Genomic DNA, 23,465 nt, shown 5'->3' with positions numbered 1-23,465 from the left:
CTTCTAATATTGTCCAAAACTGCAAGTGAAGCAATAAACAGTAGAAAACTGTTGTGCTAAGAAGTATCAGAAGCAGAGGGAAGGAAAGGAAAGGGGAAAAGAGCAATAATGAAAATCCATGCCAAGGTCTTGGACAGAAAAGCACCAAACCCCCGGAGAGGCTCCTGCAAGCACTTGGAAGCTGGCAACTACAGACTACTTTTGCTCCATTGCCAGACCACTTTGGGCCAGAAACACTTGACAAACAACAAGGTTCTTGTCCAGACAGTCAGAGATGTGGTAAAGTGGCATCCTCCAGCTGGTGGATTTTCATCCCATGCTGGGAGCTTGGAACAGATACAAAGGGCACCCAGAGAAGACATCAGCTGCAGTGCTGCAGCACCTGATGGGATGCACAACCCTATTTTCTGTCTTCACATGGCCAGGAGACGGCTGTTCATCATCTAGGTGGGTGGCCCTGGCAGAACCACCATTGCCTGGTGGACCTCTGCAGCACAACACGCAGGGCACATCAAGCCTCGACTGTTCGGCATCAAGCCAGGCAGCAAACTGGACAAAACACAGGGGACACAGAATCTTGTGAGCACAACCAGGACTGGCTACCCAGTCCCACAGCAGAGCTGAACTTTCCAAGTATTTTGAACAGCTCCTTATCAGCAAAGCAGCTTCACAGCAGCTCAGCATTTCACAATGTTTATAATCTGGTCCCTTTAAATTGGATCGACAACCTAGCTGAACCACAGCCTGAAAGAGAGACAGCACAGGATCTTTTCAGCAAGACCCACCCAGCCTGAAATCAGTAAGTTGCATAAGCCCGCATTTGATGACAAGCATGCTCTTAATGCCACTGAAGTCAATGGCACTGGGAACATGTTTAACACTGGCTGCGTGTTTGACTAAGTGACCAAAACAGCACCTCAAAATACAGATCCTGCCAGCTTTGTGCAACCTGTGGGTGCTTTCAGTGATATCAGCACTCTGCTGTAAGGTCCACAGTAAAATATCAGCTCTCCTCAGCTGGACTGACTAAATTCCATCAGCTGCCAGATGTGACCTCCACCACAAACTGAATAAAAGCATCATGATCCTTCTGGCTACAAACTTCCTTTTCTGCTTAGAGGCACCACCAGAGCACAGCTACAGTGCGGGGGGAAATGTTTGGGCCCAAGGTAAACTGAAATAAATTCTGCAACAAAGACACATTCTCTTCCACTGTCATTCAGTGTGACACCACCACCACACAGAAGAGTAACTCCTTTACCAAGATATTTCTAGGTAAAATTTACTTAAGGTTACATAGAATTGCTGTGACCCACAAGCTTGACTCCATACAGACAACAAAACAAAAATTACTTACTGAATCAAGACAAACAAGGCCTCCTGTATTGTGAAGAGGAGACTGAGGGCCAACCTCATTAATGTTTATAAATATATAAAGGGTGAGTGTCATGAGGATGGAGCCAGGCTCTTCTCGGTGACAACCAATGACAGGACAAGGGGTAATGGGTTTCTTCTCAGTGAGGGTGCCAGAGCACTGGAACAGGCTGCCCAGGGGGGTTCTGGAGTCTCCTTCTCTGGAGACATTCAAAACCCACCTGGACACATTCCTGTGTAACCTCACCTACGTGTTCCTGCTCCGGCAGGGGGATTGGACTAGATGATCTTTCAAGGTTCCTTCCAATCCCTTACATCCTGTGATTCTGTGTGAGAGAGGCCACAGGGTGGGAGAGGAGGCTGCACATGCAGAAGGGAACAAGCCAGGAAAAGCCCCCACCGACGCAACTGGGAGCCCGGAGGAAGTTCACACACCCGCCCAGCGCACAAACAGCAACTCCGAGAGAAGTCAACAGGCTTTGCCACTCACAGTGAGCAGCAAGACACGGGCCACTCAGTCTTCAACCTGCAGGGACAGCCTGCAATAATTATTTTGTTAGTTTATCAACTCTGATTATTATTAGCTACTGATGCTTATGTGATTATTGGTTTCATCATCATTATTTTAAAAAACAGCTGCTAAGAGCATGAGAAATCTTTTCCAGGCGTAAGACCGCTGGCTTGGTTAAGCGAGGAAGGTGTCCCAGACATCAGAGCTCTTGGATAATGTCCACCTGCCACAGCAAGGATGATCTGCTCTCAAAATGCACATCTTGTCCTTGTCAGTGCTGCTCACTGTGGGTCTTTGAGGAGCAACTTTGTCTGCCTCAAACCGGTGGTGGGGGGATAAGCCTAAGTCCCTTCTGCTTTATGTACCTGGAATCTGTGTGTGCTGATCTGCTCAGGAGGGAGGAAAAAGTAGAAAGGGTGTTTCCCAACCTACCTCCTCATTACATACCTCAGTATAGGTACAGCAGAGGAGAATCAGGTCTTCAGGAAAAAAAAAAAAAATATATATATATATATGTAGACATATATACACATAATATATATACATATATACACATAAGGAAAAAATATGACAACTTTAGTGCAATCCTAATGAAACAGACTGAATTCTCTGGCCTTACCATTACAAGAAACACTAGGTTATTCAATTGAATTTGATCTCCCCTCATGAAGCAGGGCTATTTCCTCTCCTACTTTCTTACAGTAACTCTGACTTGTCTATGTCCTATTTTTGGTATCTAAATTAAGAATATTGCTCATAACCAGATTATATGGCATTTATTCTGAAGAGTAAGAGATACAGATACAGCTAAAAATTCAATAGAAACACCCTGTGGATGTAAGCCATGACATTTATATACCAGATTAATAAGCACTAAGAGGAATTTCTGATGTAGGGTGCATGACTCTCCCTTAATTTCAAAGGCAGTTATTTTAATACCATGATTTCAAAGTGTGATGTGTCCTTGAAAACAGTTGCAGACAGACGACCTTAAGAAAAAAGCTTCAAATCCTGAAAGGATGATTTCAGGTACATCTCTGGTTTTGAGATAAGAGAACATCTGGGAGTGAGTGTATGTGCTGGCCAGCAGATAAGCAGGCTGAGACTAACATCGATTTTATGCTGCATAGACCTGAGCTTCCCTAAGAAAAATGGAAAGGCTCAAGGAGATTTGACACACAGCTCCTGCTTCAGCCCATCTCTAGTTGTAACCAGCATCAGTAATGCTGTCACCACCACCGTTGTCCGTGGTGAACATCGCTCCATCCCCAGTCCCTGCTCCCAGAAGGTTCCTGGAGTGGTCTTGCTGCTCAGAACAGCCCTTGTCTGTCACACTTGGCCACCTACTCCTTGATATTTTCCAGATAACCCCAACCTGGAAGGTACTGCCTTGTTAAATTCAAAGAGCTAGCTTGTAGTTTCAACCACAAGAGAGAACACAGTCAGACTCCCCAGTTATCACTGGTCGAACCTGGTCAGCATCAACTCAGCCTTTCAAAAGCAGGAGAAACAGAGAACCGGCCAATTTGTTGTAAGGAGAGCTGAAAATATGACCACAGCTAGTTTTCCATTCAAGTTCCCAGTGCTTTCTGATGGTGGCTTGATGCTCCCATCCAAGACAGCCCAAACAACCCTGCCCTCAGTACTTGAGCTTGGCACAACCACGAACAGGCAATGGCAGGAAAAGTCACTTCAGCCCCACGACTGCTGTGTTAGACCTTAGGGCGATGGTGCTCCAAAAAGCAGCTGCCACGTGAAGCCAGGCACAGGATCCAACTCTGGTGAGCAGAAGGACACGCAGTTCTTCTCACAGATAAGAAGTTACCCGAGTTTTGGTGAATTTGCATTGGGGGGGGCAGAAAGGAGAAGGAAGAAGCATCCAGATAGTCAGGTAGCTCCCTCCCTCTCTTAATTTCAAATGCTTAAGTAACACACAGAGATACTAAAATATCTCGAAATATTTCCTTGGTAAGGAATCGGCATGATATGAGCAATTTGCCCCAAACACATTCTTGGAAGCACTCACCATTTCTGGATGCAACACCTCAAAAAAAATTACAAAACACAACATTTTAAAAACTAAATACAACAAAACAGCCCGAGGCTAACATGCAGCTCCCCACATGCCTGAGCTGCTGACGTTTCTTCCAAGCAGCTGAAATCAAAGTCTAGGGAGAGAAGTTGTCAGATGACAAAGGAGGGACACAAAGACCTCACCACAAGTGCTGCAAGTAAAGCGTGAAAGCCTGCATACCAGCTGCTCTGCTCTTGCTGCTGAGAAACGCAGGTCCCAGCCCAGCCCTGAGGGCTCTCCAAGCCCAGAAAGGGAAAAACATCCAGATTTGTGAAAAGCCACATTCAGCCCTTCAAAAAGTCAGCTGATGAATAATCAGCAGTTCATGTATCATGAGAAACACTGGGTACACCGGAGCCCTGTGAGCACGCTGTGGCTCAGGACCGCTCTGCTCAATGCTGGAAGGGAGCAAGAACAAACGAGGTACCAGCTACGTAAGATTCAAAGGAAAAGACGAAAAAAACTGGACATGATACTTTGGTGCTGCTGTCCATCGTTGAAGGTCTCATCTAAAGCATCAGAATATCTGTCCCGTTCATCAGAAACAGAAAGCTAAATGTAATCTTGGAGTTAAATCTTGAGCCCTTAAAAAAGGCTCAGCGAAGTTTTGCATCCCCAGACAGAGTGCATGGCTGGAGACAGCTGCTCTCTCCACCGCCTTCACCAGCAGAATATGCCCAGAATAAAGTTAAGTCATGCAAAACTTTTGCCAGAAAGTTTATCAAACACAGCATCTGAAACCAGCCAGAAGGTAGCCAGGGAACCTCTGAGAACCTGTGGAGAAGCAGCCACAGGATTTTCAAAAGAAAGATGAAGAAATTCTACATGTGATTTCCATGCTCCTCTGCACCAAGCCACTTTTCACCAAGCAGATTACCTGTCCCCCCAAAAGGACTAGTCTGTTCTAACACTGCCTGGTGCTCCAAAGCACCTTTGTAAAAGGCAAAAATTCCTGAAAAAATAAGTTTTAGCTAACTTTGAACAAGTAGACAACAACACTGTTACCGTGACTTCCTCTGTAACAGAGCTTGTAATTCCGCAGTTCACTACTCATGACACTCACCTTTTCTATATGGCATGCAACACATTTGGGGGTCTTGTCAGTTAATTAAGCAGCTGTAAATCCACACCAAGTCCTATAGCGTAGTGCAGTTGTACAAAGTTATTTCTGCAAATGAAATAATCCCAGACACCACTCTGAGCCAACAACTTCCACTAGAGCACACTAGGAAAAAAAGAAAACCCTAGCGTGGCACATGGTGGGTGAGTCAAGGAGGATCAGTTTCTATATATGTTGCGTCTTAACTCAGTCCTTATTTAGGATGCCTCACTCTTCCCATCTCAGTCTCAGCTGGAAAACAAGACGGGGGACACGCCAATTCTAAGTATTACAGAAAAGGTTTCCAGTGCTTCTAGTTCCAGGGGGAAGAGGAGGGAAGGAGCAGCAACATCCCCCAGGCAGCAGAGCTGAGCAACACCCTCCCCTCCCCAACAACCCCAGCCCAATCCACACGCGGCTTCAGCTTTATAAACTCCAGACAATTCTTCGCATATCCCCAACCACACACTGAGAAGTGACAACCACGTCAGTAAGTTACACAACATATTTAAAACAAACACCAAACAAACACCACCAACTAATGGACTTAACTAAATAGTTAAAAAGGTTAGGCAAGAACAGCTCTCCCTTTCTTTTTGTTTTTGATGGGAATACTTTCCTTCTTTTTTTTCCCTCTTTAGTTTAAACAAGAGGTGTGGTGCTGTTCTAGCACAAGTCAGGGAGCCAGGACCTCAAGTTGATTTTGTTTCATGGCCCAAGGCCACTTGACTTCTTATTAATTTTCCCCATCTGTAAAATGGGGCAAATAATAATTAGAAACTACCACATAATGTTATAGAAATTATTCCATTCATAGCCACAGAGTTCTTTGAAGACGCAAAGTACCAAGCATTATTACTAGATGATGAAATGATATATTTTCTCCCCCAAGCTATATAGGACAAGAAAAAAGCCATGCAAACAGCCAACTGTGTTCCTAATGAGATGCAATACTCAGAAATTGGGGCATCTTAAAACAGATTGGACAATCTTCTTCCAGCTCACAAAGATTATTCCCAACACATAAACCTCACAGGGTGATAAATACAAGAAAAGAAACATATCATTTGCCCAGGTTTCTGCACACAAAAATAAGCTTGCCTAAATGAACAGGGAATATTTGCATTCTCAGTCTGGAAGAGAGCAAAAAAATTCTCAAAGAAGCAAGGGAAGAAATGAAATTAGATTTGAAAGCTTTGTGGGGGATTAACTTATGTTTTCTGAATATAAAGCAACTGTCAGGACTGGGAAAGTCAATTAAATAAAAAGGACCGGATGGGAGGGAGGCAGGGAAATGCTGTGTGCTACAGAGAGGTCACATGCTAGATAAACGGGGCAGTATGCTAACTATTACAGATAAATGCAATTCCCTCTGTCTCTGCAGAGATTTATTTATATTAGAGAGCCATGATCAGTACCATGGGTAAGCATAACATTAAGTTACTTTAACATTACTCAAACCACATCACATAAAATGTGAAGAGCAAAAGCATAATAACATACTGCCTTCTGCAAGCAGCAATATTGCCTCTCAGAAGAAAGGCAGGAAAAAACAACCAGAAAAATTCTGCCTCCTTCCATCCCTACCACCACCTGCTGAGGCAGCGCTCTCCTTCCCCATCCCTTCCAGTCCAAGGATCATTGCTCAGCTCACGGCCTTACATTGGGCAGGAGGTATCGCTCACACAAGATAAATGTTAACTCAAATAAGTAGATCTCTGGGGTTTATCTCTTACCAAACTCAGCAGCGAGTCAGCTCAGAAGTGGCTTTTGATCAGCATCCTCATGTCATTTAATGCCCTGATACTGCTCTGACAACACACTGGCTCATGGCAGGGGGATGTCTGGGCGAGGCGCCGCATTTCCTACAATTGAGGAATTTCACCTTGTGCTGGACCCTTCACTGCACAGCAGACCTGGGTAACACATCAACGTGTAAGCAATATCCCAGGTACCCTGAAGCTGCAGCAGTCGAAGCTGTGCCGTGCCCCACACCTGTCCCACTCCCATGGCCTGTCCCCCACGGATCTCTGCCCCACGCCTGCCCCACACGCACACCACAGCCCTGCTGCTCCAGCAGCCAGGCAGGAACAGGGCTGGGGGTGACCCCCACGCCCCAACTGCAGGCAGCGTTACGCCTCCCGTAAACATGCAGAGCAGCCACAGGCTCTGGGGAAATGATCCAAATTATTACTATTTTGAGAACATTCCAGTTTAGCACAACTATTAAAAGCCCAAGTGAAGCTGTTTGTGGGCTAGACCCTGCAGGACAAGTCATCAACTGCTAACAAACACAATAATGAGGCGTGCACAGAAGTAGCCTTGCACTTCTTTCCCTCCCATATTCAATGTGACACCGGGAAAAACAAACGAACAAATACTAATTTTTGCCCTTTGCACATAGGCACTGTAAGAGGGCGGACTGGACATGTGCTATTTCAGTGCTGCATGTGCACGCTCCATCTCAGCTTTGGACACCCAGACAATCTGCCGCCACTGAGCGCAGACTGAACTCAAAGCAGTCCCAGGAACCAGTGGAGCAAGGTGAAAACGTACCTGAAAACCTGTGGGGATTTTGCTAGGAAAGATCAGCGGCCGCAGGAAGCATGACTGAATCTGGCTACAGAGACACAGCTGGGTTTCTGCGTCTTCATGGCACCACAGTAAAGCCGCTCGCTGTGCTAAGGTTTATTTTAAAAGCCTTATTTAGCTTGTCAGGATTATTTATACACGCTGCCTTGCTGTGGGCCACAGTTGGACTGCCTGCACCATGTTCAACACGGTGCTTGCCGGAGAGGGAACAACAGCCCCCTGCTCCTGTCAGCGCTGAGTCAGGCACGGGAATTTCTTGCCATCTTGTTGGAAGAGGCTTTTATTTACTTGTTTAACGGTGAAAGCAAGCAGCAGCCAGAGAAGTCAGATCCAGCTTTCCAGCTGATTGCTAGGGGCAGCAGATCCGAGTTAAACAGCATGCCTCCAAATACCAGAAACGCAACAGTACTGGAGCTATGGGAATGCGGAAAGGAGGACTGAGCACCTGCTGCTACAGCCTTGGATGGGCACGGACACACACCCCTTCCAAGGAGCAACAGCACAAGTGACAGAGGAAACGAAGCAGATTTAGGTCCCAAAACTTCTGCTGCTCGTGGGGAGGGGAAACCAGCACAGCATCTGGAGACTGAAGAGGTAGAGACTTTCCAGCGAAGGCAAGACATTTGCACAGTGATGCCAGCAGAATGAAAATCTCCAAACACGCATCCAGCAGAACGTGGCTGCCAGCCAACATCCAACTTTTAAGAATGGTTTTACAGCCACGACCAACTCAAATCCAGCTGGAGTGCAGGGCCAGCTGGAGGGTGATCCCAGAAACCCTGATGAGCAGCAATAAAACTGAAGAAATGTGACTAGGATAGGAGATAACAGGTGATAACTGCTTCTGGAGCTAGCAGACCTCTTGACTAAAAACCCAGAGAATAAAAGCATTTGGTACAGGAGTTTAGGGATCCTGACAAACATGGAACAATACCCACTTCTTTCCAGGTCCAGTACAAGACCCCAAGCAGCCTGTGAATCCCAGAGAAAGCTCACACACAGTGATTTAGTGCGGGAAGGTTCAGAGATCCAAGAAGAGATGTTTCCAAAGGCTATAGAGAGAGAAACGGAGGAAGAGAAGGGAAATAACATTTCAAATGAGACATCAGTCCTCGCATTACTGCGGGCCTGCAGCACAGCTAGGGATGCAGGGCAGCACTAGGGAGCAGCAATGACCAAAGCCCCAAGCCCTCAGTGGTGGCATAGCACTGGTCCTCGGCAGCAGAGGAGGTGTTTGCTGCCCTCTCCAAAGCCCAACATCTCTGCTAGCAAACTTGTGCACCTCCTGGGGTCACAGGCTTTTAACCTCATGAGGAACAGCAGCCACCACTGACCATCTCATCTGGCCCCAGGATAGCACAGGGAACATCAGAGTGTGCAGTGGAACAGGAAAGGAATCCATCCCACAGAAAGCATAGACAAAAGGCAACAAATTCCAGCTGGAGTGGGAAGACAGCCTTATGAAGCAGCAAAGAAGTCAAGAAGCAGCCCAGTATAGCTGTGGGACAGAAGCTGACAGCTGATGCAGGTAGACTTTCAGGGGCCCCGGACATGTGAAGAAGTCAGTCACCAGAGCCTTATGAAGGCATCACAGGAAGGGAGTTACGCTTGCTTCTCCAGTGAGCTAACACACACCGCCTCAGAGAGTACGGTATAAGCAAATACCACACTCCTCACCCAGGGATAAGACAAGAATGAGGGGTTCAGAGATGAGAGCAGTTGGAGGGCAGCAAGCCAAGACAAAGGATGAAGCACACTAGTAGAAGCAGGTTTTGGCAAGCATTTGTACAGAGTATGAAACAGAGCAACCACATGAGGCAGAAGCAGAGACCAAGCACACAGCTGGGAGCTCAGTGGCGGTGTTACGGGGTTAGGACATCCCAGCTGCAGGGTGCATGGCTGAAGCAACTTGACCCAGATCTCCACATGAAGAGCCAACTGGAATTTAGGATGCTAAATCATGCCAGATCAGACTGTAATATCCAAAACAAAGTAGATGGGGAATAGCCATTCCCAAGACCAGATTGCCAGCTCTGACATGCACTAGGCTACTTGGATCAAATCAGTCTTAGACCGAATGCAAAATGCCACTCCTTGAAGTCAACTAAACCGGGCCATTTCCAAGGGCTAATGCAACAGATAGTCCATTTTGCTGAACGCACTTCCACATGAACATGCCCCAGTAATCTGAAAGCTCTTGACAGTTTCTCTGCATGTTGCCAAAGACCTGCAGAGTCAGATCGACTGCACGTGCCCAGCGCAGCTGCATCACGCAGGCAGGGCAAGTCTGGTGGGCCTCGTGCTGGAGCCCATCACAAGCCACAGAGCAGCTCCAGTGGCCACTTGAGTTTAATTTCTTGGATAATCAAGATATGCTTCATTACTCTGCCACAGTCCATACGTTAACTCCACAGCCACTGTTTTTAAAATGTGGAAAGCCTCCCTGGACCTAAAAAGCAGTTCAGACTGTGTTAAGTGATGGCTGTCCTTTAAAAGATACCAAACAAACAGATGTCTATACAAGCAGAAGCAGCATGACATTCTCCTACAAGTGCTGCTGGACACCATATACAGCATTATTTTAATGACATTTGAAATAGAAGCCTACAGGAGCTGTTGTGTATGGTTTTGAGCAAAAAAAAACAGCAGATATGTAAATGTAAGACATCAGCAATGGGGCGGGTTGGATTACTCACCCAGAGGAGCAGACTTAATGCTGATGTCCACTGTCACTCTTGAGCAACTATCACTGATCCATATAAACTTCTGACACTGAAAAGGGAGAAATAAAGAATTTAATTAATCACTATAAACTCTGAGGCAACTTAACAGTGGTACCTTATAAAGTTTATTATCACAGTGACACAGGATACAGGAAGCACAGTGGATGACGTATATAACAGCATTTTAAAAAAAAGCCAATACCAAGAGATTAAAGGATGACAACTGATGTACAAAGGGGAAATGAGTTTGTTTATTCCAAGTAATTCCCAGCAACATTATCTCTCAATATTTCTACATTACACAGTTGGTCTGTGCCTGCCCTCCACCTCCCCAGCTGATCGCACTTGTATGAAGCAAAACAAAGGTGGTGAATGATGCCTTGCAAAGCTTCCTTCTCACTATTGAGACCTCCAAAAACACCAACCAAGGACCCCACAGTGCTGAACATCTGGAGATCAGAGTGTGAAGTGAAGCCAGAGCAGCCCATGGTACTGAACCAACCTTACGACTCACTCCCAACAGCTATTCCTGAGTCTCTTTATTATGACTATTTTGATAAATCAAAGATGTTCTCTGTTACTGCGGTTTGACAGAAAGTTTTAGTCACAGGTGCCTCCTCTATCTACAGATTGTTGAGCTATTTGGTGGGGGAAGCTTGAGAAAATTGTTCTGGGAGAAGGTTCTGGGTAAACTTTGAATTCAAAATGCAGAAGGGAAGTTTGGGGAATAAAACTCCAAACCAAAACAAAACACCTTCCAAACCTAGACAATTACATGAGCTCCTATTAGAAGAGACTTAAGAATCAGCAACTCATATGGGTGCTCCGTGAAATATGGCTGGTGGAAGGACTGAAACAACCAGGAACGCTCCAACGTACCTCCACCTGGGACACTGCCAGCGTGCTGAGATGCTGCTCTCCAAACAAAAATCAGGCCAAGAACAGATCTTGTCAAATTGACAGAAGTTTAGGACAAGCAAGCAACATGATCAGAACACAAAGAAACAGCTCAAAAAACAACGCTGGGCTAAAGAGACACAGACTAACTAGTTGTTGACTTGCAGCAACAGAGACCAACTGCAAATATCCAGAAGGTATAAACCAGAACCTAGAGAACTCAGCCTGCACATGACTAGGAGATGAGCACACACACACACACACACACAAAAAAAAAAGCATTTTCAGGTCTAGATACTAAACTACTATAATAGATGGTCTGAGGGCATATAAGCAATTGGGTGTTCATTGCCTGTCAGAGTAGTTTTTTAGACTAGATTGAACAAACACACCAGGAAAAAAATATTACACAGAACACAAACAACTGGGACATATGAGTCTGTACAAGCAGACTCTGTCACAGGACTGGGCTTCAGGCTATTGCAGCAGAATAATTATGTACTGAGCTCTGTGCAACACAGGAAAAAAACATCTGTCAGATGGAAAAAGAGAAAATGTGGAAGGCGGGGGGAAAAAAAAACAACATTTGAGGTTTCTATAAAGGGTATTGCAGAATGTCATTTACGAAGCTACACAGCTAGGGGAAAAAAGTTAGTTAACAGTGTTATTTTAAGTCTGTTTAAAGTTATACCAAGGGCTGAAATGGAAAACCCATAATTAGACAGAGCTTCTCCCCTTCATTCCAAATACTTGACTCCAGCTGAGCCAGGAGAGGTTAACAAATCGACAGGATCTTTGGGATTCCCGCTGCCCGGGCTGCCAGGGCACACACGCAGCAGTTGGGCAGACAGGAAGGAGATGTAGAATATGGTGGGATTTTGATGCTGTGCCTTGCTGCTGGGGGCCGGCCGTCTGCTTGCTGTCACAGCTGCTCTGCCCCTCTTGATACCCCAATGGGAAAGTCCCAGCAGCATTTCAGAACGAAGCTCCTTCCTTTTCTTGCCAGGTCTGTCTTCCTCCATCAGCGCAGTGTTCAAGGATGGGAGAGTCACGCTCCCCATGAGGGCGGATTTGCTCTTCCCGACGTGGGGCGCCAGCAGCACCACAGCTGCTCCTGAGCCTCCCTACCACGACTATTTCGGTAAATCAAAGATGTTCTTTGTTACTGTGGTTTGACTGAAAGTTTAGTCATTTCCTTCTCAGCAGAGTCAGCGTTAACACACCCACAGCCCACACCTCGGGCAAGCTGTACGTCCACTCGCCGTCTAATGAGGAAGGGAACGCTTGCTTACATTTCTCAAAAGTGAATGAACTGTCTTAGACCCTACCCCGTGAGCTGTCACCACAAGGATTCAGTTTGTTTCAAAGGCTGCTAGGGTCTACATTTCCCACCGTCCTTACCCCCCACTTCCTTCCTTCCTCAAACTCGATTTAGGTTTTACTAATGAACTTCCCCAGAAATCTCAGACTCCCTCTAATCCTACAACTAAAGAAACCTCTCTTGCACACCCTCAGCTCTGAAGACTGTTTTCAAAAGGAATTCCTATAGTGCTAGCTGTGATATTCACCCCAGTATTTCTCCTGGCTGGATGGGGTACAGGATGCAGAGATCTAAGGGCATTCACCCTGCAACCTGCATCAGGATGCCAAGAAGGATGGTAGCCCCCAGGGGAAGCCTGGAGCTCAAGGACACTGTGTGAAAACTGGGACTTGTTGGACTTCTGGGAAAGGGTGGAGTTTTTCTGGTTTAGCTGAAAGGGTAAATTATCATCCAAGAATGGCAACTGAGGGAATAGCTGCTCTCACGTCACACACGACAAATGTGCCACGAAGCCACGATCGGAGGACACACAAGCAGCCAGGCGTTTGGGGGGTGGGAGTTCTCCAGCCTCAATACCAAGAGTTAAGATCTCCACCAAGCTCAATGTAAGTTCAATTTCAGTATCAAAAAAACAGCCTCCCAGAAAAACACACTCATAATCAGGAGCCAATTTTTAGGAATCATCATTTAAGAAGCACAGGATTAGGTAAACCAGGTGAGATGAAAGTTAATTGGGTTTCCGCTTTCCTACAGAGAACATCACAAAATATAGATGTGCTGAAGGAACCTTTCCAGTATCCCTAGGAAAAAAAGTACTGCAAAACGAACATAAAGACAAAGGAAAAGAGAGCTGCATGACATTTTTGCCTAATCCTATAATCTTGCACATTCAGCAATAACATTTTACCTTGCCAGTCGAAGGTTTTCTACGATAGCCACCCATTTCTTTTTCAAATTCAAGAAGCACAATTGCAATCAATTACATGCTGCATGAATTTAAACAGGTCACAACCCTGTGCCTAAAGATCTGAAAAATTCACATGTTGCACTGTGTTTAGGGGCATGGTTAACAGGAAAGCCTGCAGGACTACTTGTTTGCTTTGTACCTATCAGAAGCTTTGTTTCAGGAACATTTTTGGAAAAATGCAAGAGACTACAAGCACATCATCTAGTTTATGATTGTTCTCCACTACATAAAGATCTGCTTTGCCTAATCATTTCTCATCAAGAAAAGAAGTTATTTGAGTTACCAGATCTGAAAGAGCCCCTCCTTTCTACTAAAACCTAAAAAATGACTCTGTAACATGGGACTCAAGTAGTCACAGCTCAATTCAACTGAAACAAAAACTCCTCCTTCCTACACTCTTACTTCATGTCTGCATGTCTGTGTTTCAATTAAAAAGCTACAACAACATTCTTCCTACATTTTTAAAAGAAAATTGGGTGATACCTTCCACATGGCGGCAGGTCTCAAAGAAGCATCTTCCACCACCCCATCCAACCCTGAAGCACTTCCTGAGCTACGCAAAAGCTTCCTGTACACACAAACACCTGGATCAAACACAAGGCCCAGCCCTGCTCCATTACCAGGTTTTGTAATTGGACCATTTATACCTTGAGGGCAAGTAGGCAAGTCATCTGGGCAATGGACTTGGGACTTGCAGCACCAAGAAATCACATAGGAAGGAGGGACCTGGGCAGAAGGGCTGCAGCTGCAAGAGGACAGCATAAGCCGGACAGCAAAGCTCAGCCTGCCGCAGGGGACAGCACAAAAGGTGGCCACAGTTTCCCATACAGGGAGTGTGCCCTAGCAGCCAAGAGGGCCACCCGTGTCCTGGGTGCATCCAGCACAGCATTGCCAGCCGGGCAAGGGAGGTGATTGTCCCGCTCTGCTCTGCACTGGTGCGGCCTCACCTGGTGCACTGGGTGCCGGTCTCGGTGCCACAGAATAAAAAGGACTTAAAGCTACTTGAGAGTGTCCAGGAGGCTACGAAGTTGGTGAAGGGTTTGGAGAGGAAACCGTATGAGGAGCAGCTAAAGCCACTTGGTTTGTTCAGCCTGGAGAAGAGAAGACTGAGGGGAGACCTCATGGCAGCTACAGCTTCCTCACAAGGGGAGGAGGAGGGGCAGGCACTGATCTCTTCTCTCTGGTGACCAGGGACAGAACCCGAGGGAATGTCAGGAAGATGTGCCAGGGGAGGTTTAGATTGGACATTAGGAAAAGGTTCTTCCCCCAGAGGGTGGTGGAGCACTGGAACAGACTCCCCAGGGAGGTGTCACGGCCCCAAGCCTGACAGTGTTCAAGAAGAGACTGGACAAGGCCCTCAGACACATGGTGTGAACTGTGGGGTTGTCCTGTGCAGGGACAGAAGTTGGACTCAAAGATCCTTGTGGGTCCCTTCCAAATCAGAACATTCTATGATTCTTTGATTCTATGAGTGTTTCTTGAAATCAATGGTGAAGGTTCAGAGAAGCTGCCCTGACCTGTAATGGAAGCAGATGCTGCCTGTAACACTGGCGGCTGGAAGCAGGCATGGTTGCCTCTCCAGGAACCTTCTGACAACAGTCGGTGCTTCTCCAGCAGCTCCACACACATCCTGACCTCTCGTCCCTTCAGAGCTGGGTTGCAATAGCCTCTGCTTTCTCAAGGTAGCATGGCTCAGATCTCTTCTGAGATCTGTCTGGCTGCCAGGAGATGAGGTGGCAAGAAACTTCCTCTGCCATCAAGCCTCCTCTGCAGACCCCATGTGTGCCACATGCACCCCCCTCTAAGCAACAAAACACAAGCGAGTGCTCAGCTTCTTCCAGTCACCCTCCACCCACGGCCAAGACACCTCTTCCCGACAGCCCAGCATGCTTGCAGGAGTTCGACCAAGCTGTGGCTTCAGACAAGCACACACAGAGGCTCCTGCAGACACGGCTCCTTGTCAAGTCACGCACAGGAGCTTCTACAACCTCATCATTCAGCTTCACCCAGATCCATATATATTAGAAATTACTTGTGCAGAACTCGGCCACTCACTTTCAGCCTTTCCAGTAGTAATACCTAGCCTTCCTGAGCAATACAGAGCACCTCTTTTATTTTTCCCTTACACTGAGAATATTCTTGCTTGAGAAGCCTATTTGATGCCTGTGTACTCTGCCTCTAGTCTGCATTAATAGATTATTTTTCCTTTTCATTTTTTTCCTTTAATGAATGAATCAATAGCTACTAGATATAACTTGACTCAAAGTTTTATGAAGGAATATTACTAACATATATATTTCCAAGGAAGTCACCAATGCAGGCTGATTGTGTCCGCTTATCTTGCCTTGGAAAAGTGGGCAGAGAATTTAAAGCCAAGAAGAAAAACAATGAAGAAACTCTCATAGTTTGAATGATATGGGCGCCTAATCATTTTCCATGGAAAAAGTCATTGACGGATGTCTTTTTATTTTGGTATGTTAATGGTACAATTTTTTGTAAAAGGCCTTTTGGCAAAGGCTGTTTTGAACCTGAATGGAAGTAATTAGGGCTGCAAACTGAATAATTTCCCCACATTCGTATACATCACCTATCCACACCAGCTACCACCTGCCAACATGCAATTTCTGTCACATTCAAATCACCCTGTCCCTGGATACATTTTTCAGCTGCTGCAGACCACGTAATAGATCTCTTATTTACAATGGGACAGCCTAGACAAACACATAAAACATGGATGCTTTAGCCGTTATCTTTATTTTTGTTTTCTAGAAGGTTGCACACCTTTTGAGGCAGTCAAAAAATACAGAGCCTCCACATTAACAAGTCAATCTGGTTTTGGATACTACTGCACCCACAGCTGAAACCCAAACCAGTACTTGTCCATCCTGCAAGTGTCAGCCTTGGGCTTAAAAAAGTTTCAATCCAAAGCTGGGGGGTCTGGCACACACAGAAACCTAAAGTGAAAACTAAAGGGACTGGAGCAAAACTAACCACATCATTAATTCCAGTGACTCAAGCAGCTGATACCTCATACAACATTTCCCACCACAAAACAGTACATTTGAACAAAGTACAAGTAGAAATGTCACTGAATCAACACACCAACATTGGAGGATACAGACAACACATCCAACTGCCACAGCAAAGAAACGCTTTCTGGAAGCGTAATAAAATATTACAAATAATCTCCTGAGTCAGAGACAAATAACATCAGACAGACCATTTAATGAAGTGCTTGTAAGATCAGCAACAAGAACAAACTGCAGTGTGTTTAAATAAAAGCTTTCAAATCACTAACTTATCAGATTTTAAGTGAATACTAGACATGATTTATGCGAGGAAAAAAATTATGACTAATCCCTGACTAATTTTATATTAATCAGAGTCCATCTCTGAACTGGAATGCCACTCCGTGCAGTTTCTATCAGCTAGTGCTTTAATTTTACAAGCCAAAGCAACAGGTTATATGCAGTTTATCACCTGTGAAAACGCAGATATCAGTTGACGGAAGATGTAGGAGTGACTGTAAAACAAGGAGGATAATTTTATGAACTTAACTGAAGCTCTCATGCCCTCAGAGCCCACGTTATGGAAGCAGCGTGATGCAGTCTGTGAAATCAGCTACAAGAGAATTCAACCTCCTGGAAGACATTTTCCATAGCACAAATTAGATACCACCAAATAACAGTCTTGTCAGTGTTCAGCCTCTTTCGTAGTTATGTAAAGTTTGCTGACAAGATCTTATTAATCACATGGCAAGCCAGAGCATCCAGGGTGGGCAGCCACCTTCAGGCATCACTTCTGCCTTTGTAGAAATACCATTTACCAGTTGATATCCCAAACAGCCCTGGTACTGGAAGCCAAGAGGCTGCAAGAATTTGTTTTTAGGGTGAGATGATCACAATGGGCTGTAACGCTGCTATTGTTAAACTAACAGGAAAATATTATCACAGTGTTTTCTCTCGCACAGGCACCAGTTTGGCCTTATTCTTCTACACATGCAAACGAGCCAAAAAAAGCCTCCAGGTGCCTCTTGGCCAGAGGTTTATGGCACACCTTTAACCTTGGCATGCTCCATCAAATGCAAAAGCCGCTGCTCTATCAGTGTTGTTCATCTTCTTAATTTGACCCATGTTGCCTCACACTGGTTTCTGCCTTCCTTCCCAACTCTACTGGAAATAAGCACATGACATTTCTTAATAAAAAAGGGATCAGGCTCACACATAAGATTTACCATAACATTTTCCAGGAAGATGCCTGCCCAACAATTATCCTGAATTGTTATGGGCATCCTTCACTTTGAAGTTCAGTCACAGCAATACTTTACCAATTCCTAAAAGGAACTTAAATAGCTCCAACAGCACAAACTTATAAAATCCTGTTAGTAAGGCACACACATCCAAACTCTGTGTTGCCAGAGCTGAGAAGTGAGGTGGAGGCTATGTAAACAGCAAGAAAACAAACAAACAAAAAAAAACACCAGGAAAAGAAACAAAATACATTATTTTGTTGTTATTGTTGTTGTTAAGAAGAGACAGCCAAAAGATTTGAGTTAAAAAACCTAGAAATTAAGATCAACATAACTAAATGCTTTACCAGCTTCACAAGTAAAACTTCTACACATTTCTTTTGCTATTTCTCCATGCAGACACTTGGGTTGTTTCAGCCCTTTTAAGTTGGTTATGTGTTAATATACATGCACACAAGATTCAGCTGTTGTGTTTGCATACACCAAGCAAATAATCCTGAAAATACCATTTCTACTAATCACATTGTTCCACACAGTTTTAAAGCACATGATTGCAGAATAAAACGCCCTCACCACATATTTTTGGCCCAGATTCTAAAGGAAATTAAGTTTATGTGGTAGTGTTGTTTGTCAGTCCTCACCCTATTAAATTTTCAGCTCGCTAGTCAATTTTGACCACATTTGGCAGAAGGCAGGTAGATCTGAATAGGTGTCATGTTCTTACATCTTTGGGAAAAATTAGTATGTAGGTAAATGAGACACACCTAAATTGGCTTCACACAGAGTTAAACTGCTGCAAGAAGTCAAAAACTCGCTGCTTTGTTTGGCCCAGAAGCTGCTCCATCAGCATCTGCACGTGGCCACCCAGCGCACTTGTTGACTCCTGTGCGGCCAACACGAGAAACACTGAAGAGAAACCACGGACCAAGCCAAAAGGGAGGGGGAAGATAATTTGGAGATAAGCAACAGCAAAAATGAAGAGGTCCAAAGAGAAGGATCACAGGTCACAGTGTACAGAAGGACAAAGCACACAGTGGAGATAAAACTGTGAAGAACTAGGGAGAGCTGGTGGCAGCTCTTTGCCAGCTCCATACCTACAAGCACAATGATGTCCTTTCCCTGCCCTCCTTCCACCCCCTGGAAAGCTCACAACACACCGTTCTCCCATCACATCCTGGGCTAGTTATTTACAAGCTGTGTTTCACCTTCAGATACGCACCTGCTGGGTCCACAAAGGGACCGTGCCTTCAGCTGGCAGACAGGACAGAACCAGCACAGCAGCAACCGAGCTCATGCTTGGGAAAGAGACAGGGCAGACTAGACCCACCTCAAATCCACCTGTGTCACAGCTGCAACAGAAAGTAAGATTCCTCTCCAGAACCATCACCTACAAATGCAGCCACCTTCCTCTTCATCCCAGGAAAGGAGAAATGCACACGGCAACCCACAAAGCTCTTGGTAGGGAATGGAAGAAACCCAGAGGTGCTACTGAAAGATGATCAAAGAACGCTGCCTGTAAGGAGTCCAAAGGGAACACAAGCTTACGAGCTGAAACGAGATCACTTGCAACCTATGTGGGCTTGTTTTGCCCAAGGAGCTCTCCGTATCATAAACCTGGACAGCTTAGGGGACAAGAAGTACGATCAAATCATCCTTATGTCAGAAGAATGGGAGGGCTGAGGGCCAGAAACAAGCAGTGACTGCCCTGAGAGGTGCCAAGTAGCCAGGATGGGCAAGGGGAGCACCCTGCAGAGCCAGGATGGGCAACCACCCCCAGCCAGGGCCGAGCAACCCCAAGGCAAGTCCCACAGCTATGGGTGGCAAGTGAGGCTCTCCCCACTCTCCCTCTGTGCTTAGCTGCTAGCAGACAGACAGCAGATTTTATTTGCCTTAATTCTTAGAAACGAACGCTTCCACACCATGAAAGCAGAATGCAAATACCTCCTCCCCACACCCCCACAAGCCTTTCTGGTTTAGTTGGATTTTATTCAAGAATCTTCCTCATAATCAATCTATCACAGCACTTTATTTAAGGAGTAAGTAAGGATGCTGCTACCAGCATTAAATACTGTTTCTCTACCAATTACAGTGCATTATCCTCAGAGGAAAAACTTCATTAGCTTTCAGTCTCTCCTTTAAAGAGGTCAGTGTCTTGCAACAACAGAAACAACAGTTTTTCTCTCAGGGAAAATACCAAGGATGGAGTTCAAGGCACAGAAAAGATGCAGGCAGAGTACAAGATTCATGGGATAAACGACAAGATGCAAAGTCACTTTCCCCTTCTAGACCATCACTTTCAAGTTCAGACCAACTACACAACAGCTTAAGAAGTCACCAGCACCAGCTTCCCCAGAATATGCAACACATGTCCTGACAGCAGCGTGGAGAAGATGCTGGTCCCATCAGGAGCACTGGATCTGTCCCGTGATGAGATGCTCGCTCTCCAGCTGCAATAGTATGGCTTCTCTTATTAATAGCAGGGCACCATCACCTATAGCCCAGGGCTCTGAGCCAAGCACTGCAGCGTGTCAAGAGCAAGGTGGCGAAGTTTACACAACAGAGCTTCGAAACACTGGGGCTGGAAACAAGACAGAGCCTGAGCATAAAAATAAAGTTATCCAACAACAACATTAAGCCTTAAATCATGATGAATTGTGACCAAGAAATGCATCGTAGGAGAGTCTGAAACAGAGCCAGGTGGGGATATCTGACCCTAGAAAGCAGTGTCTTCACCTACAAGCTTTCCACTCTGTCCTATAAACTCTTGTACTACACCCACCCTGTTTTCACTCTCATGGAAAAACAAGTAGCTCTAACAACGACAGAAGCCAAATAGAAACTAGCCCAGTGAAAGCTCGTTTCATATTTCACATGAAATACAAATAAATAAATATTTCATATTTAATTGGTTGGTTTGTTTTGTGGAAGGGACGTTGGTTGGTTTTTTTATGGAAAGAGGCAAACTTTGCTAGACTCCAAAACGAAAGACAGATGTGAAAGAACTACTTATAAGATCCTGAGGGCAAACAAGTGCACAAATAAGTATGTGTTGCACTGTATCTTCATTTACAAATCACCTAATAACCATCTTTCCCATGCGGGACAGTTAATATTAGAAACCACACACATCCTACACAAGGATGTCTCTATTAAACGTCCTACGTAAGGATGTTCCTAAAAACACAGTAATTTAGCAAAACACATTTATAACTGCTGCGTAAAATTTGGGCTACATAAAAACAGACTTCGACGCCACTTAATCTCATAATTTTCCATCCTGTAAACTGGGGAAAGGACCACTTTCAGGGGCATATTCTAAGGGGTGGTAGAGCACAGGGAGGTCCCACCCCCTGCACAAAAGGGCTGGGTGAAACCCAAGCCTTTCACTGGAAGACTGCAGAGTCTGTCCCCTCAAGCCATACCTGGGAGCACATGTTGCTGTCCCATGGAGGAGATGGTGGAAGCAAGGGAGATGGGAGAAGCAGACAAAAGCCTTTTCAGAGAATGTCACCATTATACCTCTCACCTTCTGCAATCCCACCCACCCTCATTACTGAACATGGTGATTTACTCTCATTTACTCTCCACAGACAATATGAGAGGTTGTTTCAGTGATGGTGTCAGGATACGGACAAGAGGCTTTCAGGTGGCAGCACGTTTCTGCCTCAGTTCCTTTTATCCTGAAATATCCCCTAAGAATCCTATAAATTTGTGGAAGGGAAAAATCAGCCTCCCATACTTAAAAAAATGGTAAAATACAGCTCCTGCTTTATCTAGAGGGCAAGTTGTCACTTGCAAAGACATGGGGTTTATGGAGTACAGCACAAAGGAAGACATAAGAATACAGGTAAGTTGTTCCGAATTTGAACCCAAGTACTTTCCAGTGGCTGCCTTAAGTGCTGTTGTGATCCTAATAAGCCAGTTGTTAAGATTTTCATTAGGAACTGAAGCACTGCCCCAAAAAGAGACAAAGGCCATTCCACAAAAACCTCTAGCTACCTAGCTCCAACACAACTTTCACTTCCCATTCATTCCTCCTTTACTGTCTTGTGCACAGTAAAGAGAGTTAGCAAGTCTGTCACTGAACCACCAGCATCCTGGGGGCTTGCCACTGGGGAAAACATTTTACTCTAACAACCAGGAACACATGAGGGTCCCCTCACTGAACAGTCCAGGAGAAGGCAAACCAGAGAGTTATTTTTGTGTAACTTGTCAAGGTAACCCCTTAGGTATAGCATGTCTCTAACCCCAGCAAAGACAAGGTCTAGCAGATGTCAAACTTGTGGAGCCCTGTATTTAAAAGAAGATGCAAGTCAAGACAAGCATCCGACAGGACTACATGAAGGCGACGCTCTACAGAGGGTGATCTAGATGAACCAGAACAGCATGGGAAATGAAGTGCAGAGAAGAGACAGAATGGGAAGAGTTTGTACAAGATGCGTGTGCAACTCTGAACAGCCTGCTGCACAGAGAAGCCAGCTAGCTCTCTTCTGCAGAGACACATGTCTCAAGCACAGGGCTCCCAACACACACCACCACCTTCTTTTTTAATTCAGGATTTTTTTCCCCCTTCTTTATGCGAGCCAGGGACCCACAGACTGAGAGATCACCTGCTGCAAGATGAAATTACTAAGAGAGCTTACCACAGGTCCTGCTGGGCTCATTAAACCATAGTACCCCTCACACATATGGCAGCAATGCAGCTGGTGATAATGCATTTCCCCTTCCTGCTTGCACCACTGATTCTTACTCATTAGGGCAGTTATTATACTCTTCATACAGAATTCCCTTATGTAGCCTGTTTTGCCAAGAAGTAATCGCTCTCCTCTCCCCCTGGTAATACAAACGAGACAGAGCTGTAAAGTGATTTCATTTGCAGTTTATTCCATGGCTCTCCTTCCCAAAAGATTCTTTCAGATGCTCTGTATGAAACCAGATATGTTGGGTCATTAGAAAACGTCTCTGAGACATGCAATGTTTCATCAAGTTTCGTGTGGAAAAGATGAGTAATATAGGAAGCTTTACATCTCGAGCTTACTTGGCATTCCTTGCCAAAAGAAATCCACAAACTTCCTTCCTCTAAAAAGAGAGAGTACTGAAGAATTCAACTCTCCGTGCACACAGGGTAAATGGAGTTTACCCGATGCTCAGAACAAGTTACACCCGTGTAAAACAAGCAGAGGAAAGGACAGCACGACTGACACCCGTACCACATGCAGCAGGAGAGTGATGCAGATCTCAATCTGCCGCAGCTCCCTTCGCCCCCAGAGTCACAGCAACGCTGTCTGCTAATCACCCTGCAGTGTGGTCTGGCAAACCACCAGCTGCTGGCTTCAGGTTCAGGGCTCTGCTGCCAACTCATTCAGGGGCTCCAGCACATCTCTTTACCATATTGTCTCAGGCTTCCCTCAGGTAAAGCAAGAAAAGGCAGCCCAAGCCCAGCACTGTTACTCTATGCTAAGACTACCGTCCTGTGCATGCAATCCAAACTTTAAAGGCCAATCTCACTACAGCTTTTTCAACATTTTGTTGGACAACAAATATTCCAGATCCCAAAAAGGTCACTGCTGAAATAATCACTGTCCTGCACTGACTACCACTCCCTACAAGTGAGTCAAAAATAGGGAATACAGATTTGTATCCAGCCTTGCTGGTAAC

The 23,465-nt window shown here is 45.4% G+C and overlaps 1 protein-coding gene across 20 annotated transcripts in view; it reads right to left on the bottom strand.

The window, feature by feature from the left end:
- Positions 1-23,465, bottom strand: part of PPFIBP1 (PPFIA binding protein 1) — a 119,409-nt gene that overhangs the window by 75,636 nt on the left and 20,308 nt on the right. For 18 of the 20 annotated variants that reach the window (XM_065050066.1, XM_065050074.1, XM_065050076.1 and 15 more), the window contains one exon: positions 10,347-10,422. The exons of 1 other annotated variant lie outside the window; for it this stretch is intronic. The gene's annotated coding sequence lies outside the window, so the exon portion shown is untranslated. Of the gene's footprint in view, positions 1-5,022; positions 5,168-10,346; positions 10,423-23,465 lie in introns of those variants that run through there. One more of the 20 variants, XM_065050070.1, reaches the window with a different exon arrangement.

Source organism: Columba livia, chromosome 1 (genome assembly GCF_036013475.1).
Source record: "Columba livia isolate bColLiv1 breed racing homer chromosome 1, bColLiv1.pat.W.v2, whole genome shotgun sequence".
Classification (NCBI taxonomy): Eukaryota; Metazoa; Chordata; class Aves; order Columbiformes; family Columbidae; genus Columba; species Columba livia.
Note: the sequence above shows the minus strand (reverse complement) of the source record. Positions and strands in the feature narration are given on the sequence as shown.